This window comes from Anastrepha obliqua, chromosome 3 (genome assembly GCF_027943255.1).
Source record: "Anastrepha obliqua isolate idAnaObli1 chromosome 3, idAnaObli1_1.0, whole genome shotgun sequence".
NCBI classification, from domain to species: Eukaryota; Metazoa; Arthropoda; class Insecta; order Diptera; family Tephritidae; genus Anastrepha; species Anastrepha obliqua.
Window position 1 is genome coordinate 132,996,711 of NC_072894.1, and position 13,415 is coordinate 133,010,125.

The following is a 13,415-nucleotide window of genomic DNA, read 5'->3' on the forward strand; positions in this document are numbered from 1 at the left end:
AATAGTCCGTTGGACACGTCGACACCTACACGCGTGTCTTGCATGTCGATACGTTTTTCGTTTCTTAGCCAAGGCAGCAGCAGCAGTAGTAGTTGACTGCTATTTCCAGTGCCTGGTAGTGCCCACCAGAGTTGCCACCAACTAAAGAGCTATATTAATTTTTCCCAAATATATGGGGTTCATGGACAATAAGTGAAAAAGGCAAAAGCAAACCCCAAGTATTTGAGAGAAAAGGTTTGAGGCAAATCTTCGGTGTAGTCAAAGACAAGGGCGAATGGCAACTTATACGAGGAGAAAATGTTGTACGCTTCATCAAAGTTGAAAGACTAAGATGGCTACGCCATACCATGAGAATGGACCCTACGAGGGCTCAACGAAAAAAAATTGACGCAAAAAAATTTGCAATGAAAGCAAGAGGCAGACCAAGATGGATTGAATAACTACAGGAAAATAACTTATGAGGAAACTCAAAGTCAGCATTTGTAAGGAATCAGCCAAGAATCGGGTCAAATACAGATATTTTGTGCAGTAGGTCGAAGCTCATACAAGGCTGTAGCGCCAAGTGATGATAATGATATGGATTTCATTTTCTTATAACTCTTTCCGTGACTTTCGGTTGGATTAGGTATACTGAGATCTTTCTTAGGAAATGTTTTCAGCTATTTCTTACTAGGAAAGCAAAGCGGTACAGGAACAAGTTTCCAAGAAAGTTAGTACATTTACTACATATCAGCTACACAAAGGAGCTAAGTGTTTAGTGTTAAAAAAAAGCGTGGGAAAGAGTTTATAGTTAAAAAAAAAACTGCGAACTGTGTCGTGAACCAGCTGAACATGGAGAGGAACAATACTATAGGCAGTGAATCATGCCCCAGCGCTGGTTTTCAATTACCTCTGAGTAAACTCGGGCTTAGATCGGGTTTCCTTGAATAGCAACGGAGCCATGGAGTCCACGTGCTGGGCGACGAGACAGATCTGGGCTAGGTTCGTTTAATGAAGACCATAATAGGTAATATAACTTAACTATTCGCCCAGTCATTCATGCTATGATGGAGGCCATAACTGGACACTGCCTATTCTAGAGGCACAGGAAGTAAAGTGAATGGGATTTCTTACAAATGACTTTAGTTACAGCGGTAATTATGAGGAGGAGGTAGAAAACGTCGTACACTGTTTATGCCACTGGCTCGCTGTGACAAAAATGTGACTTCTCGTTCCTAACAATGAATGCTCAGCAGACTTGGAGCCCAGAGACTTTTGGAATCTCTAGCGCTTCTTGTTTTTTTTTTATTATTTTACATTGCGACTAGTTACAAAGAAAACATTTTATTAACTAACGAGCAATTTGTTTAGAATTTAGAAAATAAGGTATATACAACAGTTAACGCTAAGGTGTGGTTAGTACATTAAGTCTTTGGGCTTTCTGCGTTTCAGTCTTCTTCTCCAATTAGTTGGATTAGCTGGATTAGCGAGAATAGTGGCCTCCGTATTGACGTGGTTTTTTAACCTTTCATCATGGGCTTTTGCTATCTTTTTTATCGTGTCTACCACCGAGTCAATATTTAGGTCGCGTTCAAGATCGGAGCTTCGGATATACCACGGAGCACCGACTGCACATTTAATAATTTTGTTTTGGAGCCTTTGTATAGATTGAATGTTACTTTGGCTGGAGCAACCCCATAACTGTGCGCCGTAGGACCATATAGGCTTCAGAATTTGTTTGTATACAATCATTTTATTATTGGTGGATAGTGCTGATTCCTTTCCCATAAGCCAATACATATTTCTGTATTTTAATTCCATTTCTTCTTTCTTTTTCTTTACATGGGCTTTCCATCTTAGCTTGGCGTCTAGAGTCATGCTCAGATACTTTGCAGTATTTGAGTATGGAACCTGTCTACCATTTAAATATATTGGAACATATTTGATTTTGTTTTGGGTGAAATTTATATGCACAGATTTGCTTTCATTTAATTTAATATGCGAAGAGACGGAGTAAATGAGGAGGATTCTATTGCTATATATTTCGGTAGTTCCAGCATTGGTCATGCCGTAGAAGCATGCTCTTATTTTTGCTCTTATTCCAAGCAACTCCTAGTAAACCTTGAATCACTAGCAAATTGAAGGCCCTGTAGCGCAGTTGGAAGCTACTGCGATAGATTACCAAACCAATGCGTATCTTTATATATCACCTTTGTCGCTGGAATCACCAAAGACCAATTCCACTACAGCTCGTAATCGCAAATCATCTTTTTCTGATCATAGAACTCATGCACGGTAAAGAGAGGGTTGACGAATGTCGGCATATTTCTAAATAATCTAAAGCTGTGAAACTGAGCTGCCAACTCGAAGTAATTAAGAGAGAACTCCATCAGGAGTTCACGTGAATGGTTGAATAAGGATCAAAGAAGATATGTAAGACTGCGAGGCAGATTTAGGCCAACTATAACAAGACAAAAACAGCAGATCTTTCAAGGAGATCAAGAATCGATATTTTGAAAGTAAGTTTTGCTTCTTGGTAAACACGTGGCTAAGAGGGGCCTCGTGTACGTCATAGGTGTAAGCTAGGGGAGCTCAAAATACCATGAGGTCGAAGTGCGAACCTCCAATTAATCTTATCTGAAGCTGCGGTAGTGTAAGTATGTGGTACCTCCAGACATAAAACAGTGTCGTAAATCTGAAGTTGATCTCCAAGTGACTGGTTGCCACGGACTTGATTAAGATAAGTAGGTTCCAAGTCGAAGTGGTACTACATATAAATACCATATAAGAGGTTCAAGGAGATGCTCCAGGAGAGTAAATTCTAGGAAAAAGAGTAAAAACCCGATGCGTCACGCACCAACTAGGTTTTCGGCTGGGTACTCATTTAGTAGTATAAATCAAACGAGAACATTTTTAACGATATTTTCTTAGAAAGTAGTCGATGTAAAACTTACAAGTATGGAGATACTCTTTGGAAGCAACAAAACATCTGTGAAAAACATCTTCTGCGCCAACTCTTAATGGACTTAAGTCATCTTTACCAGACAGTTCTCGATGTGAGGGAGAGCATTTCTTTTAGTTGTTATTTTAAGTATAAGAAAAAAAGTATTTTATTAAGTGGCAGCACTGCTACATTTTTCCTAACACATTTCCACACACACACACACATTCACATGAACATATCACGGTCGAATGTGTGGGCTCGTGCTGTTGACGTCAAGTAGCGTCATTGTCAGCCTCGTTGCAATTCTCGTCTCCTATGTCGTGTTTACTGCGTGTTGTTGCAATTCTGTTTTGATTCTGATTCTTTTTTATTATTACTACTCCACTTCGAGTATTATTGTGCATACTTTGCTTTGCTATTTTTACTGCTGTTTTGATTTTTGCTACACGCAAATCAATTTGTGATTTTTATGCGAATTTAAGTTGATGCTTTTTATAGTCGCGACGAGGTAAGGCGACTGGTATTTTTGACATTCTTTGGCATGATTTTTATGGCAAATTTATTTTTAAAATTTTTTATGACGCTGCCGTAAATAGCAGGAGAAGAAAAGCCGAAAATGGAAATTTTATTAGCAGGAAAATCCAATAATTTGCCCATAAAAAATATTTAGTATTTTACTTATTTTAGTTTTCATTGAAAAACTTGACTGAAATGGAGATGTACCTTATTTTCTTTATATTATATATCTTCGTCAGTGATGCGAAGTGGCTTCTCCTTGCAGAATTTTAAGTAAAATCAAACAAAAGGTAGAGCGCTGGGTCTATAGTCCTAAGTGAGCCACTCTGCACACACGTGGAGAGCGACAATTACAGTAGCCTAACTAAATGAAAAGAGAATTCAAACACAGAGGGCGCTGGCTGTAATTACATCCTTTTTTCGTGAATCACGGTTTATAATTTCTTCGCGCCTAACAATATCCGGTCTACAGCAAATTTCTCCAAATACCCACTCTTTCTGACCTTTTATGCCTTCCAACAATTTTATTATACGATATGCCAGCAGCAGAAAATGTAGAGCTCTTATATCAATATTGCAAAGCTGGTAGTGGGATGCAAGTCGTGCCACTTTCTGTGCTAAAACTTATGCACTAATTTCTAATGTAGAATTTTTTTCATTCCAGTACAACTACAAAATCAGATCGTCTACAATGTTGCAGTCGTACGAGACGGGTCAACGCATAGCTGGCGCCGTTGAGCAAGTGAAGTGATTAAAAAAGAACCAAAGGGATAACAAACCGAAAAAAGTAATACGAAATAAAAAGAAAAAAAATGTACACAACTTTATGTTCGCATCCAGAAAACTATATAAGAATATAATTATATAAAAGAATCTTCAAAAAGAAAATAAAAGCAGGCATTAAAACTAAAAGGATGGCGAAAGCATATAAAAATAAAAACAGCGTAGAAATAAAAACAAAAATTGCCTACTACAAGGAAATGACGATTAGTTTGAACGACAGGGAGTATTCCAAGCAAAATAGCGACTATGTGGCAGTTTGTTTTTGGCAATCGACCATGACTTTGCATATGCGATGTAGGCAAAATAAAAAAATCCGAAAAAAAATAAAAATGGGCAAAAATGCTAATAGCCAACAGCAACTCAAAGTCGATGCAGTAATGAGACCTACAGAGTAACGACAATTTTCGGCGCGAGTAGAAGAAAAAACACAGCAGAGAGAAAAGCAAACCTTTGGGCAAAAGAAAGTAGGCAGCATAAATTGTTGGCAAGTGAGGCGCAACTCAATGCTGATGGAAGCTGGCGGAATGCCTGCCTGCCTGCTTGAATGGCTAATGGCTAAAGCAGCAGGCAGCGCGTTACATGTTGAGACGACTGTCAGTGCCACTGTCACCGCTACCCAAAAACATACGCCACATATCGATGCTGCCCTTGCGGTTAATTGAAGGAAATTAATTATTTATTTAAATTACGCAGCGCAACAACGCAATTTCGTCGCAAGTAGGAGAGTAGCGTGGCAGTGATGGCTTGATGAATGCGTGCAACACGCCAGAGGGCAGGGCAAGACTGCACGGCCGAGTGCGAAAGAGTGGCGACATAAAAACCGTACAAACAGAATATTTGGACACACACATTCATCGACACAGATATGTCGCACAAAGTCTTTGTGGCAGGTGAAGTGTAGTGAAAGGTGATGGCGGCAAAAAGCCACTGAGGAAGATTTCGACGATTTCTTGTGGCCTTCTTCAGCCCATAATAACAGTCTTCGCTTGTTGCTGCATACATACATACATATGTATATTTACATGGTGTGTGATGTGTAGTATAATGTTTGGGCTTTCAGCAAACTACACGAGTCGCGCTGCAATGGCGTGCGAACTTTATGGTGTGGAACGGCAGACAGTTAGTTCCCAGAGGAGAGTAGTTGCGGCACGGAAAGCGCTTGTAGTGGCATCGAGAAAACGCAAATGTATGCTAACATTTTGCAGACCACTAACGTGTGCTAGAATGATCGCCACGCACGCACGCACGCACGTTCGTTCATTGTCTACGCCTTACGAGTGTATGGAGATTTTTATGCTTTCCCGAGCGCTTTGAGTGGGACATTGATTTGTTGCGGCTAGGCCGGCATTCGGTTTGATTATTTTGTTGCTCTTTTAATGTGTTGCTGAGATTTCAGAAGAGTGTTTTTTTCCTGTTTTCAAAACAAGAAATTAGCATGCGAAGGCAAATTACGCAAAAGTGGATATAAATATTTGTGTTTGTGTGTATGTACTTATGTGTGCGTGTTGTCCGCAGACATGCAAACGGCAAGGAAGTCCACTATGCAACTTAAGAGCAGACAATTAGAGCTCGGCTGTTAGAAATGAGTCTATACACGCATGTATGTATGGGGTGCGTCATCAAGAGCGCGCAGATTTTGCAATTAAATCAAACAGTCTGGCATTAACACCGACAACAATGCCAGCAATGAAATCCAACGGAGTATCTCTCTTGCCAACAAGTGCTACTTGGACTAAGCAGGTAAATAAGTAGTAAAATCCTTTCTCGACGAACAAAACTAACACTCTACAAGGCTTACATCATGCCTGTTCTAACGTATGACGCAGAAGCTTGGGCGATGGTAACATCCGATGAGGCGTAACTTGGAGTGTTTGACGTTTCCGCTGGTGTACCAATTTTGAGTTTTGTTGGCCTTCAGACCCGCGGCTTGTCTGCATAGACCAGAGTTTACTCGTTGGTTGGTTAAAGTGATGATTCAACAAGAATCCAGTTAGTGCTTCCGCACCATTTTATTGCCACATCCTCACAACAAACAAGTATACGATTATTACTTCACTACTGTATTCAGTTTCTGCGATTAAGAAACCATATAAGGTTGATTACCTCTATGCCGGCCAGTTTTTCGGGTTTTCAAAAAGCGGTTTGCCAAGGGTTAACATCCTTGACTTCCATCGCACAGGGCATTCACAGAGGAAGCTGGTTGATTACAACTTTGGCTGCCTGCTCGTCTTCTACGTAGACCCTCAGAAAAAATAGGGCAGCGGCCAGTTAATATCGCCGCCAGAGTCCGAGAGTTGCCAGCTTCTCATCGAATAAACACAATATTCCCGATGCAGCATGTAAAATGACACTTTCCTGCTGAAATCACATGTTTGGTATGTTTCAATCCTGGCTCACGAACGGTTTTATCATCCGATATTAGATATCGTCCTTAACAGTGAGCGCAGCGTCTTTGAAGAAATAAGAGCCAATAATGCAGCTGGATCAAAGTCCATTGAAATCATCACCTTTTTGAGACCACAGAGACATCCGACGCATTCGCTGTTTTTCATCTCTCCAAATCCGGCAATTTTGCTTGTTTGGTAAGATACTTAGCCCAAAATGAGTCTCACCACTGTAGATGCTTTTCTACCCAAAGTTTTAGCGACCAGAGCACCAGTTTTGATAGTAAAGCTTAGCAGTTTTAATGTGGTCTTGCATCACGTACCGATTCATGTTTAATTTTCGAGGCCAAATATGTATTCCTGCCAATCTTTACAGTTGTAATTTTGCCAATACAGATATCCATTATAAGCCATCAAAGTTCGGGCGCATCTATTGAAACTCCCTATATGTGGAGCAGTGTAGCTTAGAGGCATGTGGGCGCGCCAAGACTGTGCTAAAGGGTTTCCCATCTTTCTACGTGCGCTTTTTTCTTCTTCTCGCTTGCCGCACATTATTTTGCGGTGTCCAGCTTCTTTTTGCTCGCTGCTCTACCGCAAGTCCGTCATTGGTCAGCACGCACGCAACGTTGTCGCTTATCTTGCCATTCTGCTACGCGCCGCACAATTGCTGCGGCTTAAATGTTTGTATATATGTATGTGTGTACAGCTTTGCCTGTTGTTTAGCCTGCCTCATTTCGTTTTCTTGCTATTGCTTAACATGCATCGTGTTTTTTTTCTACGTTACTGTGATTGTTTTCTGTTGTTGTGATTACCATTGTTTCTGCTCGTTATCTGCGTTGTTTTCAAGCAGTTAGTAAGCTTTCAACTCTTCAGCCGTCGAACTGCCCGTTCTTTTTAGAATGTCTGATTTGCTGCAAGCATCTTTTGAATAACAAATTTGGTTTTCTTCTTTTTCTTTCTTTGTATTTGTTGTTTATTTTTTTTATTTTCTTTTTGTTTTCTGCTTGTTTGCCTCCCACAGCTGCGTTGTGCAGCCTATTGCAGGTCCAGTTGGCAACGCTACAGCACAGCCGTTTCACAAGTTCATTGTACAATGGATTTGCGTTGTAATCGCACATGCGTGGGCGTACATGTTGAATGTTGCATGTACAAATGTCGTATGTTGCAATTTAACATGACGTGTTGTGAAAAAGAAACTTAAAACAACAAATCAAGGAACACCGATTTTAAATGATAAAGTAACCTTTAAGATGCTTGCATGCTATATAGAAAAATGTGTATGTATGTGTGTACTTAAAAAATTTGTAACTGAGCAGAATAAGAGGTTAATCACGAAGTGCCTCAAAAATCTTCTAGTCAAACTTACCAGAGCTCCACAGCAGCTACGGTGGTCGCACTGTTCATAAGGATATAGAAAAGGATCCTGGTGGCCTAGAGGCCCATTTTGATACCACTGCGACTCAAGTACCGCTTCTCTGATATTTCCCAATGTGGTAAAACCACTTCGTCTCACGGATAAACGGTGAGCTACTGTAGATGGCTACCAATTCAAAGTCTAGACATCCAAAGAAAGTTAGCTAGACATGCAAATAAAGCTCGCCACACATCCAAAGAAAGTTTGCTAGACATGCAAAGAAAGCTTGCCAGACATCTAAAGAATACGAGTTTAGACATCGGCATCTTATTCTGGAAAATGCGAGGCAGCGCTCTCCATATGTTCCTCATTCCTGCAGCGACAGAAACAAAGGGAAACTCCATACGTTTGCCATCTACTCCCATTAGACAGTGCCCGGTGATGATACCAACCACCGTACTCATCGTCGCCAGATTCCTGTTACCCGAAGGCTTCCACTCTAAGGTCATAGGTGGTATTTCTTTCGCTGGTTTTCTAAGAGTTTGTGCCATCCAGGCCCACTTCCTGTTACGGCTTTCAATATCGACTGCTATCTGATTGCATTGTCTGTGTGAATCAATGTTTGCTCTCAAGTTTTCTGCCCACCAAGCGCTTTTGTAGTTTGGATGCGATTTCCTGTGATGTTGACCAGGACTCGCAACCGTACAATAAAATATATTTAAGATTTAAGATGTGAGTTAACGTTTTTCTTGTTAACCCTAAGTTCCTGGACAGTGGCATCAGTGCAGATATGCCGATTTGACTCGACGATTTTCATGCTTTTGTAGCTTTCTTGCTTTGGTCTGCCAGAATGTGCCTCATCTTCAACGCGCATATTACTACAACGAAATTGTCAAAACAACCTCCTTACTATTACTGCGTTCGGTAGTGTATTTGGTCCATGAGCAGCGCAAAGATTTTTACTCGCTTGTTCAGGGTTTTCATTTCGACCGTAGTGGTACTGAAGAATGTATAGAATTTCTCTATTTTTACTTACTTATTGAATCCCTGTAACAGAAAATTGGCTTCACTAAACTCAAAGCTGTTGCAAAACTTTTTTGAAGCATAGTGTCAGCTTTTAATCGGTATATAATACGCACCGTTATAATGTGTACATCGTTAGATATGCTTCGCTAAAGACAACCTTTGTTGGAAAAGAATCAGGGCCGTTCTCCTTTCCCTATCTAAGCACATCTAAGGCTTGCAAAGCAAAATTTTAGAGTTTACACAAATCTTTTTCGTACATAAAATCGTTTCCACTCAATTTACGAATTCCTACAGCTTTCCTTTCGTCTGCCCTTCATTTCATTAACACTAAAATTTTTACTTAACCTTTTTGCGCTCTTAACACGCAACATCCATTTGCGTGTACCTTTGCCTTGAAGACAATATTTACGCCATGCGTAGGTGTTTTCTACATGTCGCAGCAGCATGCAAAATTTTTTTTTAATGCAATTGGGAAACCAACAAACACGAAAACAAAAGACAGCACAAATTAACTAAACAACACGGCACAGGGCAGCAAAAAAATCGCGGGCCGCAGACTGATCTTGCGTGTAGATCGTCTGCGGCACATGTGTTGCATGTGGCAAAATGCAAGCAAGGCAGGTATTTACGTGTTTTTGGTTGCAAAGCGCGAACCTGAGGTGTGGCCAGCGCAACGCAGAGCCATTAAATGAATTCAAGTTGGTTGTCGAAATCGGCAATTAATGAGAATTCGGTTGAGAAAATACTGAAGTAATTGAATTTTACTAAAATTACTCAAGGAGAATAAGTAAAAGCATATAGAAAATTGCTTTAATGACGTTGTTGTATTGAAAATGGAATTATTTTAAGTTTTCTTGCATGACATTGATTGAGTTAATTGCCTCAAGAGGTGTTACTGCGCTTACATTTTTTTCACTTGCAATTTCGACAGCAGTCAAGAAGCCTTAGGTGTGCCAAACAAAGAAGACTTTTTGTTTTAGTTTTTTTGGAAGTAATTTTTTTTTTTCAACTTTAAGCAATCATACACTCCCACTTTTTAATTAAATTCGCATGCATTGCTGAGTAAAACTCCTGATGTGGCAGCATCTACTGGTATAATGGCGCCGTCGATGTCACAAGCGGCATCCCACAATCACTTATGCTTAAGGCCTGGCAAATAAAATGCTTTACCATTTATCCATTAATACAATGATTTCTCAACACAGCAATAACAAATGTCGACAATTTGTTTGAGCGCGCGCAGCAGCGAGTCAAAGGAAGCGCATGCTCGACGCAATTAAAGTAGATATATCAATACATACTTATGCACATGTGTGAGTGCTCTTTTTGTTGCCTCGGTATGCATAGGTGCTGCAAAGTCATACCTGCATGCCCCTTGCGAACCTGCGCTACGAAAACCTCGCGTTGCAAAAGGGCACAGCGAAAATAGGCGAAGCCCATTGTGTGCATCAGGGTACGAGTATGTGCGCGTATGTGTGAATGTATGTAAGTAAGCGCGCCTACGAAAAAATGCAACTATGCAGTCGTACAAGCAATACAAGCCGGCCGCCAACAGCCAACGCAATCGCAGTCGCCACTGTCAGTGCGTGCGCTGCATTTAAAATTAGCCGCTAGTCGAGAATTGGCAATGCGCGCGCCTTTGGCAAGTATTCGAGCAGCGCACAAGGCACAGTCGGCAAATATTCACAGCCATGAAGCGGCGTTCACTCACCACATTCGTACTTGTATTTGTAAGGCCGGCGCAGTGCAGAGAGGCGGCGGTGAGTACGCGATTTTAGCAGTCAACTCGTTGCAGACATTTGGCGTGTACGTTGCATGTTAATGACAACGGTAATGATGATGAGTAGTGCCATGGCAAAGTTGTTGCAACAAATGAAGGTGCAGAGCGAAGAAGTCAAGTGAACTTGTATAAGTGGTTATAAAAATGCTGACGAGATGCGAGAGATACGAGTGCGGGCAGCAAAAAATAAAATAAGAAAAAAAAATTAAAATTAAATGGAAAGAAGAGAATTAAGGCGAAAAAATAAATGAAATAAAAAGAAAAAACTGCGCAAATGCGGATTTTAACAAATCTAGACGCCGCCAGCAGTGATTCCTTTCCACGGTTTCATGCCGTGTCTGCGTACATGTTTTGCATGCCTAAATAAGCGTAAGCGATTTGTTTTGCGGTTTCTGCTGGTATTTTTATTTTTGTTTTGGTTTTAATTTTTAATTTAAACGCCGTTGGTGTGTTCTGTGTGATTGCGGCTGCAATTAATGTGCATGTCAATTGGTTAACTGACAGTTATTGACAATTGTAGTCGCCACAAAGTGTTGGCAGCGCTACTAAGTAGTTGCGGGTGAACTATTCTGCGCGAGCGAGCGAGACGGCTGGTATGTGCGGGCGGCGGAAACTGGTGAAACGGTGGTATAAGCAAAAGCAAAGCGACTGGTATTTGAGTGAATGGCTGTGCAAAGGCGTCGTTTAAGTGCTGCAAATGAGGTGGTAACGAGCGTTTTGACAAGTGACAGTAGATTTTTGAGTAAATATGGGCAACAAACAGCAACAATGAAATGTTGTGAAGTAATGGTTAAGTGCTTGAGTGTAGGGTGCGCAAAATTTTGATTAACATATAATTTTGTCAGAATATAGGATTTTAATTGAAAATGGTGACTCATTGCTGGTGTGCGTTCTGACAAAAAAGTACCGGAAATTGGTTATTTAAAATGCGCGCTTAAGGACATTACTGAAATTCGAAAATGAAAAAAATTAAGATCTCATGGAGATTAAAGATTTATTTGATTTATTACTTAGCTGCTAGCGGCGTTTGAGAGCTCAAAAAAAAAAAAACAGATTTGTGAAAAAAACTCCTGAGTTTGGAGCGAATATAATTTATCGCCTCGCACGCCTGTCAATACGAATTTCTGGCATCTATCAATACGAATTTATTTAATATTAAGTCAAGGAACGCCAAAATTCTTATTGACTAATGAGGTATACTCGACTGTTATTCCTAGAGGGCGGTAGATAGGGAGGTGGGTGGTAGATAGGGAAATGCCTCCCAGATATGGGTGGAAGGAGAGAAATGAAATATCTCCAGCTCGGAGATGTGAACTTTTCGTAAAAAAACTAACTTTCCTCGACGTCTGATTCATCCCGTTATATGTGGTCGAGAGCGGGTGTCTGTACTTGGAGCAAGCGGCTCGCTATAAAAAATGTGCTATGACAGACAGAGCTGTATGCCTTAAGAAGTATTCACCAGAACGTTCCTCACTGACGTACATGGGGTTGCACAGGGTTGCTAGTCCAGCCGTAAAAAAAAATACTTCGCCCTATGTTCCGACTAGGAACGACACTAAATTGTAATGTTAGGAGAACAAGAAGTACGAGAACTATGACCCCAAATCGGTTCAGTAAATCTTCAAAAATGAAAATAAATGTTTCTCCATGAATTATGGTGAAAAATGGAATTGTGTCAGTAACTTTGGCTACCACATCGTCGGCAACTCGGCAGCAGAGTTCTGACCGCCCATTTAACACGTATTCACGCACTCGTCCAATCAATCGGCAACGAAGCAGCATAAGTTGTTGAAGACTGTGTTGATTTTTTTCGTATATCACTTATACAAACTCTGATTCTTTCAAATTCGTTGAGAGCCTTTGTCGTTGGCAGACTTTCCACATCAACCTTTCCTTTTGTCATTAGACGCGCAGTTTTGCAAAGGTTTGTGGGAGTCTTATGTGCAAAGAAATATTGATAAGTTCCTAGTGTTAGCCCCTTTGATATTATGTATGCATCTTCAAAACGTAGGCATGTCGTTGTGGCGGTTTAGTAAGTAAACAGACCTAAAACCGGATGCCAACACCATCGCCTGCAGATTTGGCAATGCTTATATTTTTCAAATCGATTAAAGAATTTGGCAGCACTGCGAAAAACCGATCTGTCATTATTGTACATTTTCCCTTCCTCTTCCTCTTTTCCCTGGCGCTATCAAATAAAGCTTGTTATTCGAGAAGGAAAACAAAAAATGTTTAGATGATTTAAGGCATCGGAAAAATTAACCTAGCACATGGGCTGAAAAGTTCCGGGCCTAACAATCTTTTTCAGTTAGTACTAACCTGAAAAAGACAGTTCACGATTCACTTGATTTGGCTTCCAGCAGACCTTAAAAAATGCTCGTCGGCAAGAAATTTCGCTCGAATTTTGAACAAAACAAACGTGTTTTCTTTATTAGTCCCAGGGTCTTTCAGTCCATGTGTTAAAAGCTGCCTCATCGCATAACATAACTTTCTAGGCCGAAAGCTGTAGACTGTAGACTGAAATGGTTTCGATACGCACGAAACCGTTTGACCTCAGTTTGCTGGCAGATATTTCCTTTGAATACACAATTTTCCGCTTCTTGGATCAACTATCGACTCAGTGCCTAATTTTTCGTTCGACCTACCAAA